This window comes from Chiloscyllium punctatum, chromosome 33 (genome assembly GCF_047496795.1).
Source record: "Chiloscyllium punctatum isolate Juve2018m chromosome 33, sChiPun1.3, whole genome shotgun sequence".
In the NCBI taxonomy this organism is placed as follows: Eukaryota; Metazoa; Chordata; class Chondrichthyes; order Orectolobiformes; family Hemiscylliidae; genus Chiloscyllium; species Chiloscyllium punctatum.
Window position 1 is genome coordinate 40,068,012 of NC_092771.1, and position 15,405 is coordinate 40,083,416.

The window sequence follows — 15,405 nt, forward strand, 5'->3', positions numbered from 1 at the left end:
GACTTCGGTCCTGTCAATTTATATTCAATTAATTCCAAAGGACCTCTCACTTCAAATATGAACTCAATGGAAGCAAACTGAGTCGATTTATTTGGGCAAATATTTTTTGTCTAATGGTAAACAATTTAATGAGACACCTTCCTTCCAATCATTCCGGTAATCCTGAAAGTGCACTGTTAATATGGTCTTCAGCGTCTGATGTTAACTTTCCAAGGCTCCCTGGGATTCAGGATGGGACGCCCTTGATTTAAACTGCTGTATGCCTAAGCTATCCATGACTTCCTTAAACAGCTGAGCGGTAAAATGAGACCTTGGTCTGACTGAATCTCTCTGCGGAGCCCACAGTGAGTAAAGAAAGCTACCAACTCCTCCACCTCCCTTTTTATCTTAACACTCCAAAATAGAATTGCTTCTGGAAATCTGGTAGACACATCCACTATGGCTAGCAAATATTAGTTTCCACTTTTATTTTAGATAGGGGAGCTACACAACTCATCATAACCTACGTGAAATGTTCTTCGAATGCAGGAATTGGTAACAAAGGTGCTGGCTTTATTACTGCCTGTGACGTACCTACCATTTAGAATGTTTGACATGTACGTCAAAAAATAACCACGTCCGTTTGCATTACAGGCCACTAGAAATGCCTCTGTACCTTAACCTGTTTCTTCTGTACACCTCGGTGACCCCCTGCAGTTAGTTTATGTGCTACCCGTAACACTGTACGCTACCTCTAAAACAATCTGGTGTACTTCGGCCCATTTTCCTTCTGCACTAACCTATCGGGGTCTCCATTTTAATTTTAGCATTCTATCTTTAAGGTAATAACGTTCGACAATATATTCTGATTCCTTTTCTGTGTGTGCGCATGTGTATGTGTGTGTGTATGTGTGTGTATATATCTGTTATAAGTCCATTAGCCTTTCTGGACAAAACCCCTCTGCCTGACCCTCTGCCTGTTCAGGTTTTTCCTGCACCGTGACATCAAACAGGGTGTCAGTTCACTGCACATCAACTCCTTTGGCTTTTTATTACGGTTTTCCTTCCTGCTCTAATTTATGACAGTGGAATCTTGTTAATATACAGTCTGGAAAAATCCTGGGTATTTTTCTTTTAACTCCCCAATTCCCTAGTTTTCCTTTTGCCTTCTCCAATACAAGGGGTGCTACTCCCACCTTGGATCCTGTTAAATCGTTCCCAAGAACAAACTGTATTCCTGGAAATGACGCTCTGTTACTCACTGTCACTGTTACTGCCCCAACCTTGATTTGGCATTCCATCCTGATGTTACACAAGGGAATACTTAATTTCTAACCCCATTCCACAAATTGTTACGATCTTGATTAATGTATCAGAAAGAGTGAAAATACGTTCATCTCTCACTATTAGAGGCCGAGAGAAAGTGAGGGCTGCAGATGCTGGAGATGAGAGTTGAAAAGTGTGGGGCTGGAAAGCATAGCCAACCAGGCAGCATCTGAGGGGCAGAAGAGTTGATGTTTCAGGCATAAATTCTTCATCAGGAAAGTGGGAGGTAAGGGAGGGGGAAGGGGGCCGAGAAATAAATAGGAGAGTGGGAGTGGAGCTGGGTGTAAGATAGCTTGGAAGGCAATAGGTAGACGCAGGTGGGGTGTGATGGTGATAGGTCGGAGAGGAGGGTGTTGTGGATAGGTGGTAGGACAACTAGAACCCTCAAACTAGAACCATCATCAACGTTGACTTCACCAAATTCCAAATCTCCCCTCCCCCAACCTCTGCCAGATTGAACCATTCAATCTAGCACTGCCCTCTTGAACCACCCTCACTGTCCAGCTTCCTTCCCACCTACCGACTCCACCCTCCAAACCGACATATCACTATTACTCCCTCCTACATCTTCTTATCGCCTTCCCAGTGACCCTCCCACCAGCCCAGCTACTCCCCTCATATTTATCTTTCAGCCCCATTGCCCCCCCCCCCCCACGCCATTCCTGACGATGGGTTTCTGCCTTATATTCGATTGTCCTGCTGTTCGGATGCTGTCAGATCTTTTGTGCTTTTCCGGCGCCTCACTTCTCAACTATTAGAGACTGAGCAGATCCCATATCTCACAAAATTATAACTTCTTGTCCTTCTCCTTCTGATCTTTCTGAGTAAACTTTATCTACAGAGGTGAATTCTTTCAGAGACCAGGTACCGACTCCATACGCAGACCCTGCCTCGGCTGTGCACTCTCCTGCAGCTCCTCGGCTCCACTTGGGGTCTCCTTTACCAGTTTCACTAATGCCACTGGCTTAGCCTCTGCTACCGCATCTTTCCCCAAAGTGCCTTCCTTCAACGACCATCACAGTGTGTCCCAGCTTACTGCAGTGAAACCACCTTTTCCTAGTGCTCTTCTTAAACCATCGGCACTGTCATTTTATGTGTTCCACTCCCTTATATTGAGAACACCTGAGACCTTTCACCACCTTTCAACCCCTTTGGGCTTCGTTTTTTCACTTGTGGTAAACTATTGTGCGCTACTGTTCGCTTTGTAATGTGTGAACTTCCCTTCTCCCAATTTCTATCCCTCATAGCATGAAAATTCTCCTGTAAGCTAAATTTCATCTCATGCACCAATGCATATTTACCTGCCATTTCTGCCGCGCTTCTCGCTTCTTGAACTTTCTGTTCGTGCACATGAATTTTTACCATCTCTGGAAGTGAGTCTTTCAACTTCTTCAGCATAATAATCTCCCTTCGAGCCTCACAGGTCTTATCTATTTTTAAGTCCAGCACCCATCTATCAAAATGACTGTAGTTAATTCTTTCAAACTTAACATAAGTCTGACCTGGTTCCCTCTCTAGTTTTATGAACCTCTGTCTATATGCTTCTGGTACCAATTCATAACCAATCAAAATAACCAATTTAGCATCTTGATAATCTCTTGACCCTTCATCTGACAGCGCTGCACATACCTCACCAGCTGTGCCCACCAGCTTAGTCTGAACTAGCATTGCCCACAAGTTCACTGGACACATCATCTGCTGAGTCATTTTTTTTCAAATGAAATAAAAAAGGTTTTGACATTTTTCTCACCGAAATATGGCATGGCACTAACATAGTTGTATACATCCCGACGTTCTCCCTTCATCTCCATCCTGTTAATTTAACTTTCTTGTCTAAATTCCAACTTCTGAATCTCAAATTCTCTCTCTCTTTCTTTTTCCTCTCCTTCATTTTTTTTTTCTCTCTCTGTTTCCGTCTCTTTCTTTATCTTCTAACTTCAATTGCCATATTTTCAATTTAAGTTTTATCTAACTCGACTGCACTTGTCTGTTTCTCTAATACATCAAAGTGCTTTACCAACTCCATTACAAATTCAGCTTTTCTTTTGTCCCTGGTTAAACCCAATTCCAACCTATTTGGTAATTCTAAAAAATGTCCTCCTTTTGTCTTTCTAAACTTTCTTGGCAAATTTGGGAACCTCTTTAGTAATGTTAAAAGCCGTTTCCCTCACTTTTAATTTAAACAACCACCAGTAAACAACGTTAAACAGATTTTCCGACCGGTTTTATTTGAAGATCTAGGTCACTAATTGCAACGTGTTGGAATTTACTGGGACATTTTGTACCTGAAATCTGTTCAAATCTGTCCAAGTCCCTTACAGTGGGGCCCCAAACTGTGGAGACATCTATGTCGAGCACTTCTGTTAATTAAAACCACAAACCTAAAAAGCTCACCTCACCTTGTAATCTGTTAATACATGAGTGACAAAGAACTCCCAAATTCCACTAATAAAAGAAAAGTAACAGTTTGTATGTATGCAAGTTAGCTCGCTGTGCTTGAAGGTTTGTTTTCTGACGATTCGACACGATGACGAGGTAACATCATCAGTGAGAGTCTCTGCTGAAGTGCTGGTGGTATGTTGCGCCTCTCTATTTATAGGTCTTGGGTTCTTAAGATGGGTGATGTCATTTCCAGTTCTCTTGTTTCACAAGAGAAGGTAGATAGGATCTAAATTGATGCGTTTATTGATGGACTTCTGGTCAGAATGCCATTCCTCTAAGAACATCCTTGCGTGTCTTAGTATGTGTGTGCATTGTCCCAATTAAAGTGGTGCCCTTCTTTGCCTGTATTTATGGAACATAGTGATAATGGGTCATGTCTTTTGGTGGCCAGTTGGTGTTCATGTATCATGGTAACACAACAACAGGACCATTTCAATGGCGGAAAAATGATTTTATATGCACTGTTTAAATAATGTGTGTGAGCAGATAAGTAACATTTTTCATATGTGCACAACACATTCTAAATGAACAACGGAGACACAGTTAACAAAAAGTGATGCATTTGATGTATAAAATTTATAAAACATTAAAACATCATTTGATTCTCATCCAAAATGATATGTTCCCCTTCCCTCAACGTTCCCTGTTTTTCTGGAATTCTCCACTCCAATCTCTCATTCTTATCAGGATGTGTTATAAATTCTTGCTTCTGGTGTCCCAACTTATTTCAGTTAATCCCCTTTCTACCAGAATTCACTATATTGGCCTGTTGGATACTTTCCAAAGCTAGTGTCTGTCATATTATTGGAGATAAAAATTCTGGCATCAGACTCAGCATTTGAACATATTGCTCTTTTGTACATGCATTATACAAAGGACCACAGCACACAGGAATTGCCAAAACATTGAGGGATGTGCATCTACTTCTTTCCATGATCTAGTTTTCTCGTTTTTCACATTTCCTCATCTATGTTGTCTCGCTCTTTCTCTCTTTGTATCTAGTTAAGAAATTTACCAATTATTCTTTGCGTCTCCTCTCTCAAAGCTCCTTCTGTCGGTTTATATCTATTGGTCTCTTCTTGATGTAATGTGATTATAATTGAACAATGAAACTATAATGACATGTGGGAGGAGCTGGCCAGAGTTAATTGGAAGGGGAGCCGAGCTGGGCAGACCATGGAACAGCAAAAGCAGGAATTTCTGGGGATATTTCGGAGGATATCAGAAATTCTCCCAAAGGTGATGAAACATACTGATGACAGGACAAGGCAACCATGAGTAATAAGGCATCAAACCAAAAGAGGAAACATACAATGTGGTGAAGATGATTGGGAATCCAGAGAATTCATTGGCTCGGAAACTACATAATCCTGGCATCACTGTCACTGCAGAGGTCTTAATCATGATCAGGGAAAGAAACAGAGGAAACACATTCACTTTAAACATAGAAAATGGTATTACTCAAGGAAAAAGATTCAGATGAATTAAACAATTGAATTAAAATCAGTTAATTGGTTTTGCAGAATGTGTCAGATTGAAAGCATGACCCGGGAAGAGACCCTCAGCAGAATGAAAGTATGAAAATGGAAGTGTTACCACATCAGAAACCAGAGTAGGTCACTGAGTACATGACTGATGGGTGAATGGGTCTCGATGTGAACTAAGGGACAGACAGCAGAATTGCATTGCAGATATTGCAGCTCGAAACTGCGTATTTATGTAGTGCTGTAGACGGCAGCAGCAGAAGCAAAACAGCATTCAACCACAACCTGTAACTTTTAGCCTCGAATAATTTCCTCAGTCTGCCATTACCATCAATATGATCTATGTTTCAGTAATGACTGTGGGTGAACATGACTGGGTCAGAACCACGTGAACCTAAACCTGACGTGAACCCATTGAAGCTACCACATTTAAGCAACAGATCTGATCGAAGCTCCGCAATCCTGTCACATTGTGACATAAATGGTGATGGATGATTAAACAAATGACTGGAGCAAAGGGCTCCACAAATATCCCCATCCTCAGTAATCGAACAGCTCTGCACATCAGTGGAAAAGACCAGGATGTGGTAGCTGCACCAACCTCAGCCAGAAGTGTTGAGTTGATGATCCACCTCACCCTCGCCATGATACCCACAGAATCACAGCTGCCAGTCTTCAACCAATTCATTTTGCTGTACGTGACATGAAAAACAGCTGAACATAGTACGTACAAAAAAGGCAATGGTCCCTGACCTCATTCCTGTAATAGGACTGAAGAGTGGTGCTGCACAACAAGCCGTGTCCCTGGGGAAGCTGTTTCATTCCAGCTCCAACTCTGACATCTCCCTGGCAATGTGGAAAATTACTCAACTATGTCCAGTTCCTAAAAGGATTATAATTACAATCTGACCAGTTACCTCCCCTTCAGACCCACCTCGACAGTCAAATTGGTGGGAGTTCTTTTTGACAGAGTTATCAAACAGCACAGAAATAACCTGCTCAGTATGATTTCAGATAGGTCCCCATGTAGAGATGGTGCTGCTGTGGAAAGGTCACTGGATTACTAATCCAGACCAGGCTAATGCTCTGGCAGCTGGTGTAAGTTAAACACAATTGACAAAATATTAAGATGCAAAATCTGGTGTCCGTAAATAGTGACCTTCAAGCCAATGTCGATTGTACACACCAATTTGCTTCACAAATGTCCTTTCAGAAAGTGAATCTCCCGTGTTTTCCTGGTCTGGCCTAAACGTGACAGCAGACACACAGAATGTGATAAGCTCTTCAATGGTCTCTGAATCCGCCAAACAAGACATTCTATTGTATCAAACTGTTCCGAGGTCTAAAGGATAAAACCGGACAGAACACCCGGCCCCAGCCTCAGTATCGGAAAAAGGGAATGAGAAACACAGTCCTGTTGACCCTGCAGAGACCTCCTTCCTAACATCTGAGAGCTTGTGACAACATTTACAGACTACATAGAAACATCGGGAATGGAGTCGGTCATACAACACATTGAGCCTTCCCCATTCCAGTTCATGTTCAAATATGTACACAATGCACTTTTCCCACACACTGTACACATCCCTTAATGTGAATTACTGTGGGAAGCTATAAAGTAGGAAGTGCAGTAGTCCATTTGGTCTGTCGAGTTTGCTACCCAATTCAATATAATGATACCTTGTCCTTTATTTCCATATCGTTCTCCTTCTCTCCCACCATTCCTTTACTGTCTCTACGTCCGTATTTATATTCAGTGTCTTGGCTTCCAGCTTCGAGCGCATTCCCCAGGTTCATCAGTCACTGAGTGCAGACATTTATTGTCATCTCATTGCAGAATGGTTTGTCTGTACCTAATACTGTGGACCCTTGTTTTAGACACCACAGCCAGGGAAATTATTATCCCTGCTTCCAATCCGTCTCACCCTGTCAGATCTTTATATATCTCATTGATATCTCCACCCATTTTCCTAAACCCCATGGAATACAGGCCCAGTCGCCCCAAACTCTGCTCCCACAACAAGCCTGTCATGACAAAGATCGGTCAGGTCATCCTTCACTGCTCTCCCTCAATGTCAGGTTTGTCCTTTATTATGTACTGAGACCAAATCTGCAGAATACTGCACAGTGTTTGAGATAGGGTCACACCAAAGCTCTCTACAGCTGCAGTAAGACACGCTTACTCCTGGACTCAAATCCCCCTGAAATGAAGGTCAGCACGTCATTGATCTTCCTATCTGGTTCTTGCTCCTGCAATATTGCTTTCAGTGACTGGTGTACAGGGAGATCCAGATCCTTTGCAATGTTACAGCTCCCCACTTGGTAGGTCTTTGCACACTGGGCAGCGTGTGAATGCCATCCCCAGTATTGCCTTGTAGGTTCAGACCTCACTGTGCTGCAGGGACCTCGGAGGGCCGCGCAGAAGGAAATAACAAAAAGGCCCATACGTCGCTTTTCAGATCAACATGTTTCAAACAATCCCTTTTCAAACGAAAATCTGCCAATCTCTTGTTCCAACCAAAGGGCACACTGTCACCTCAACCCAACTTGCTCTCCAACTGCCACGTAGTTGCCCATTCATTCCACTTGTCTTAGTCACCTTAAAGCTTTTTTACAACCTCCTCACCCACTCGCAATCCAACATCCTTTAGTTCTATCAGCAGGTTGGGATATATTGTATTTGATTCCTGCAACCAAATGTTTAATGGGTATTGTGAACAACTGGGACCTGAGCACCGATCTCTGTGATATCCCAGAAACCTTCCTCTGTTATTTTATTGAAATAATATTTATTTCCTGAATCTGGGTGTGACTGGCTGGGCCAGCATTTATTGCCTGTCCCTGGTTGCCCCTTGAGAAGGTGGTGGTGAGCTGCCTTGTTGAACCGCTGCAGTCCACTGTGGATTCAGTGACAGTAACACCATTGAATGCCAAGGGGAAGGTTGGATTGTAATTTAGTGGTGATTTTCACGGTCTGGCATTTGTGTGGCGTGACTATTACTTGCCACTTGTCAGCCTGGATACTGTCCAGGTCTTGTTGTATTTGAACATGGACTGCTTCAGTATCTGAGGACGCACAAATGTTGCAGAAGATTGTGAAATCATTGGCAAACATCTCCACTTCTGACCTTAAAATGGAGGGAAGGTCATTGATGAAGCAGCCCTGAAGATGTATGGGCCTAGGCCACTGTCCGAGGGACTCCGACAGATTTATCCTGGCGCTGGGTTGACTGACCTTTATCAACCATAACCATCTTCCTCCGTGTCAGGTATGATTCTAACCAGCGGGGAGTTTGCCCCTGATGCCCATTGATTCCAGTGTTGCTAAGGCCCCTTGATACCACACTTGGGCGAAGGCAGCCTTGATTAAAAAGGCTATCACTCTCACCCCACCTCTGGAATTCAGCTCTTTTGTCCATGTTTGAACCACTGTAATGAGGTCAGGAGCTGAGTGGCCCTGGGGGAACCCAAACTGGGCGTCATTGACCAGGGTATTGCTGAGCAGGTGCTACTTAAAAGTACTGAGACCTTCCACCACTTTACTGATGATCGAGAGTAGACTGATGGGGTGGTAATTGGCCGGATTGGATTTGGTCTGTTTTTTAGATACAGGAGATACCTGGGGTAATTTTCCATGTAATCGGGGAAATGTTGTTGTAACGGTATTGGAACAGCTTGGTGAGGGCAGTGACAAGGTCTGGAGAACAACTTTTCATTACTATTGCCAGAATGTTGTCAGGGTATGTACCCTCTGAGGTATCCAGTGTCTCCAACTGAATCTGGATATCGCGTGGAGTGAATCAAATTGGCTGATGACTGGTAACTGAATTGTTGAGGGCTACTGGAGGAGGCCGAGATGGATCATCCACTCAGCACTTCTGACTGAAGATTGTTGTGAATGCATGAACGTTATCTTTTGCACTGAAGTGTTAGGCTCTTCCATCATTAAGGATGGAGATACTTGTGGAATGTCCTCCTCCGATGACTCGTTTAATTGTCCATAACTATTCTCTACTAGAAGTAGAAGGACTGCAGAGCTGAGATCTGCACCGTTGCTTGTGGGATCACTTAGCCCTGTCTATGACAAACTGCTTATGCTGTTTGGCACGCAGGTAGTCATGGTTGGTGACTTCATCAGGCAGTCACCTCATTTTCAGGTATTCCCAGTGCTGCTCCTGCCCTCCTGCACACTCCATTGAATCAAGGTTGATCCTCTGTCTTGATGGTAATTGTTGTGAGGGGGATATGCCAGGCCATGAGGTTGTGTGGGAGTACAATTCTGCTGCTGTTGATGACCCACAACATATTATCGAAGCCCAGACTTGAGCTGCTAGATCTGTTCAAAGTCTGTCCTATTTAGCATGGTGGCAGTGCCACCTAAAATGGTGGAAGTTATTCTCAATATGCAAGTGTGACTTTATCTCCACAATGACTATGCAGTGGTCACTCTTACCCGATACTGTCATGGACAGATAATTCTGCAGCTGGCAGATTAGTAAGGCTGTGGTCAAGTATGGCTTTTCCCTCTTGTGGGTTCCTTCACCACCTGCCGCAGACCAAGTCGAGAAGTTATATCCTTTCGGACCCAACCAGCTCAATCAGTAATGCTGCTGCTGAACCACTCTTTTTGTGGACATTGACGTCCCTAACCCAGAGTACATTTTGTGCCTTTGCCACCCTCAGTGCTTCCTCCAAGTGTTGGTCAGCTTGGAGGAGTACTGACTCATCAGTTGGAAGAGGCTGGTACATGGTAATCAGCAGGAGGTTTCCTTTCCCATGTGTAAACTAACGCCATGAGAGTTCATGGGATACAGAGTCACTGTTGAGGACTCCCAGAACAATTCCCTTCAAACTGTATCCCACGGTGCCACCACTTCTGCTTTGTCTGTCCTGCTGGTGAGAGAGGAGATATCCGGGAAAGGTGATGGGGTGTCAGGGATACAGTCATACTCACAGAATCAGACCTTAAAGACAATGTCAGGCTGTTGCTCCACGTGTCTGTTTATTTCTATTCACTGTCTCCTGCCAGCTGTCCCATTCTAGAAGCATGGCCATATATTCACCCCAATCCACGAAGATTTGATTTTGCAAACTAGGCTTGGAGCTTTACCAAAATCTTTCTGAAAATTCACATGTTTTACATCCATTGCTTCTCTTTCATTTGTCTCCCAGTCTGTTTCTCAAACATAATTCCCATTTCATAAATCTATGTTAGTGTTGACTATGACCATTATTTTCAGTCCCAATCATTTCTCCCAAACGATTTACTTACTATGTTCTATGTTCCATGTTCTATTTCGTTTTCCACGCCAGACTTGGTTTTCCTGGTATTGTCAGAAAGTTTTGTGAAGACACAACTGAAGTAGTGGATTCATAGTTTTGCCATTTCCCTGTTTCCCATTCTCCATTCTCTGGTTTCAAACTGGAAAAAACCTGCACTTTTTTTCATACTTCTCACATTGACATAATTTGACAAGCTATAACAGTTCACTCTTATAACCTTTGTGAACATTATCTTCAGAAACCCATCAATTCTTGTGTTAAGCTGCTCAATCATTGACCTCCCACATCATATACTCACAGGAGCATAGTCTCTGTGCCAACAGAAATACAGCACGATCTATATTAGTCCCACTTTCCGACAAAAGGTTCATAGCCTGGAATGTTATGACACTTCCAAGTGCTTGCCCAAGTACTTTTAACAGTTGAGAGGTTAACCTTGATAACTCCCCTCTCAGAAAGTACTTTCCAGACCCCAACACCCTCTGGGTAAAGAAAAAGTCATCTTTAAATCCTCTCTGAACCTCAAACCCTTCACTTCAAAAGTGTGCTCCCTTGTTCTTGACCCTCTGTCTAAAAGGAACAGATGCTGTCTGTCCACCATGTCGATGCCCCTTGTTAACTTATCCTTCTGAATCACATCCCCCTCAGACTCTCTGTCAAAAGTAAACAACCCGAGCTTATCCAGCCTCTCTCCATAGCTGATATGCTCCATCCCAGGGAACATCCTGGTGAATCTCCTCTGCAAACCCCTCCAGTGCAATCACATCCTTCCTGTAATGAGGGTCCCAGAACGACATACAGTACTCCATCATGGACTAAACCAAGCCCTGTATAACACTTATAATCTACTCCCTGAGTAATAAACGCTCCACCCAAGGTTCAATTCTTAACTAGTCCATTACCCTGTTCAGTCACTTTCAGGGATGTGTGGAGAAACACCCTCTGAGCTCCCTAGTGTGCTGCCAATCATTGTGTACACCCCATGTCTGGTTCCTCCTTCCAAAGTACATCACCTCATATTTATCAGGATCATACTCCATCTGCCATTGATCTGCCCATCTGATCATTCCACTTGTATATTCCTTTAAAATCAGAACTTCCTCCTCACTAACAACCACCCGGCCAATCTTTGTGTCAAACACAAACTTGCTTATCACAACTCCCACCCCTCCATCCACTCCCCCTCCAGATTCACACCTTTACCATTTATGAATGCTACAAACAATAAGGGATACAACACTGATCCCTGTGGTACACCAGGGGACACCGGTCTCCAATCACACAAACAGCCTTCTCCCACCATTCTCTGCCTCCTGACACTAAGACAATTTTCGCTGTACCTTTTCAAGTTATCCTTGATACTGTGAGATTTTACTTTATTTTTTTCAGTTTCCCATGCGGAACTTTGTCAAAGGCATTGCATCAAAACTAAATAAGCGACCTCCTCAAACTAATTGAATCAACTCCATTAGTGTGACTTCACTCTGATAAAGTCATGATGATTATCCCTGATCAAGCCTTGCCATTCTGATTGGAGTTCAATTTTCTCCTTCTCTATTTTCTCCAGTAGTTTCCCGAACAGTGATTTAATACTCGCTCGTCTAGAGTTTCCTGGTCTATCTCTACCACCCTTACTGTGAAGTGCAATCATAATAGCTGTTCTCCAGTCCTCTGGCACCTCCCCTATTGTCAGACTCTAATTAAAATTTCCAATCAGCGTCTTTCCTCCCTTGACTCCAACATTATCCAGACCTGCAGATTGGTCCAATTTTATACCAGACAAAGCCTCAAACCGCCGCTCGTATTTTACATCAATCTCTTTCCAAGAGCTTTCCAGTCCAACTTCTCGAATTCTATACCTGCATCCTCCTTCTCCCAAGTACAACAGCTGTGATGTTTACATGTAACAATCTATCAATGTTCTCCGGGTTGACACACTGGTTGCCCCTTTGGTTTCTAAGGGACACTAACTGTTTGCTGATTGTTCTGTTCTACTTTTCCTTGTAGAATATCATGGGATTCTCCCTCATCTCTCCTGCTTGCACTTCTCCATGTCCCTCGGTTATTCTCTCCCCTCTGTGTTTCTAAGTTTCACTAAAATCACCTCTCATCTTTTGAAACTCGAGATCACAGGCTGAGTTTCCACATCAGACAATCTTGCTATTTTAGGGATTAATCTGGAGAATACCTTTTGCAGTTCGTCTGTAGTATATTCTATCTTAGACTGGGACTCCAAACGGTACACAATACTCTCAGTTTAGCCTCAGCAACACTCTGTGCAGCTGGCCCATGGCATCTTCTATATTTCAATTACATTCACATGAATGTAAACCTAATTTTTCGTTTCCTATTTGCTTGTGTTTAGATTACATTGCGTTACAGTGTGAAAACAGGCCCTTCGGTCCAACAAGTCCACACCGACCCGCCGAAGCGCAACGCACCCATACCCCTACATTTACCCCATACCTAACACGACGGGCAATTTAGCATGGCCAATTCACCTGACCTGCACATTTTGGACTGTGGGAGGAAACCGGAACACCCAGAGGAAACCCACACAGACACGGGGAGAATGTGCAAACTCCATACAGTCAGTGACCTGAGGCGGGAGTTGAACCCGTGTCTCTGGCGCTGTGAGGTAGCAGGGCTAACCACTGTGCCACTGTGCCGCCCAATTCTTCCCAATTCCTTTTACTTTAACTTTTCTTATGATGTTAGTCGGAGAGTTCTTTAAAAAGATCCTCTTGAATATCCAACGATACGTTATCCATTAGCTCCTCATTGCCTACGTCCACAAGAATCATCTTCAAACCATTCCAAAAAATGTTTGCCACTTATGGGTTTCGTTTCATCGATGCATTATCATCCTCCCCAGTTTTCCCATTACCTTCTATATATCCAGTAACACGTTCTTTATAATCGAGCCCAACAGACACCCAACCGCGGATGACAAGTTACTGATCTGTAGTTCACCACTCTCCATCTTCATCCTTTCTTAAACTGTTGGATAATATTTGTAACCTTTGCCTTATCCAGATTGGCTAAATATCTTTCGGGAATGTATTGGAAAACAACGTGATAATCTGCGATGCAATCAATATGCCTATTGCTGCTTCCTCTGAAATTTTTGTATGAAGTACATCTGATCTGTCAGATTTATAAATACTCAATCCAGCTTTCTTTTAAAACATGACCTCAACACTTATAAGAATGATCTTAGACTTTACTTACACAAGTCCCATGGTCACTTGGTATTTCTGGGAGAATTTCTGGATATTCTGCCTTGAAGATAGAAACAAAGAAACTGTTTCTTTTCCCTGTGATTTCTCTGTTGTCTTCAATAAATTATTCTGTCCGCACACCCACTGTTCCATAATTGACCTTGTTTTTACTTTTGTTTCATACACTGATGTACTTTTTTTTGCAGTCTTTATGTTTTTCTTTTGTTTGTATGTTTTTCGCTGTTTGCTTTTCTTTTCTTGGTCATCCGTTGCTGGGTCCTATATTTCTCTGAATCCTCTGGCTTACTACGGTACTTGGCATTTTTCTAAGCTAATTCCTGTGATCTAATAGATAGTTGAAGGTGAGGCTGAAAGGGTTAGGTCAGAGAGGCGGGTGGACCAGATTGATCGGAAGGAAGACGAACACATAGGAACGTTCAAAAGGGGGGAGGATGCTGAGTTGGAAGATTGGACTGGGATAAGGTGGAGTTAGGGGAAATGGGGAAACGGGTAAAACCTACATTAATCCCCTGTGGTTGGAGGGTCCCAAGGTAGAAGAGGAACCTTTCTTCATCCATGCTTCGGGTGGTTAGTGTTTGGCGATGGAGGAGGCCCAGGACTCTCACGTCCTTGGCAGAGTGGAAAGGGGAGTTAAAGTGTTCAGCCACAAGGCGGTGGAGTTGGTCAATCTGGCTATCCCAGATATGTTCTCTGAAATGATCCACCTGCCTTACCAATGTAGAGAAGACCACACTGGCTTTAATGCATGTAGTAGATGAGGCGTTCTGTCTCCCTTCATCACCTATCACTTTCAACCCCACCTTCATCTACCTATCGCATTCCTAGCTACCTCCCTCCTGCCACACCGCCTTCTCATTTATCTCACCGCCCCCTTCATCATAAGCCTCATTCCTGATGAAGGGCTTATGCCCAAAACGTCAATTCTCCTGCTCCTAGTACGCTGCCTGACTGTGCTTTTCCAGCACCACACTCTTCGACTCTGATCTTCCAGCACCACACCCTTCGACTCTGATCTCCAGCAGCTGCAGTCCCCCATTTCTCCTCACAACTTCAGGGCTTGCATGATTCAGATTTATGACAGTTACTTCAAATAAAACAAAAACTACCGTGTTCTCAAACAGCATAAAAGAAAACCAATGCATTGTGGTCACTGTTCCCAAAAGGTCCTTTACAGCAAAGTTTTCAATTAGTTCTTTTGATCATTCAACATCAATTTCTAAATAACCTGATCTCTAGCTCAGTGCTCGACCAAATGTTAATGCCAGCTATTTAACACATGCTCATGAGATCCATTTTTCCCAGCATTAGCATTCAGTTGGGTTAACACAGTTTAGATATAATGTAAACAGGACATTATTACTGCAGTACCCACAAATGTGTATATCTCATTTCCCGTTTTATAACATGCCCAGCACTTGTATTGCAGCTTTCACTTTGATATATAACTCCCATCAATGTTTCCTTCTCCTTGCTGTTTTTGCACTCCACCTTACTAGATTCTGGAGAATCTGAGCGATGTGGGATTTGGGGAGATTAATGGTAGAGATCATCTCGCCACATCATTTATGATCTTCTTAAGCATCATTGTGACATTTTCTCCAGATCTCCCGTAATGCTAGTGGAGTAGATAAGGACAACGTTCATAAATG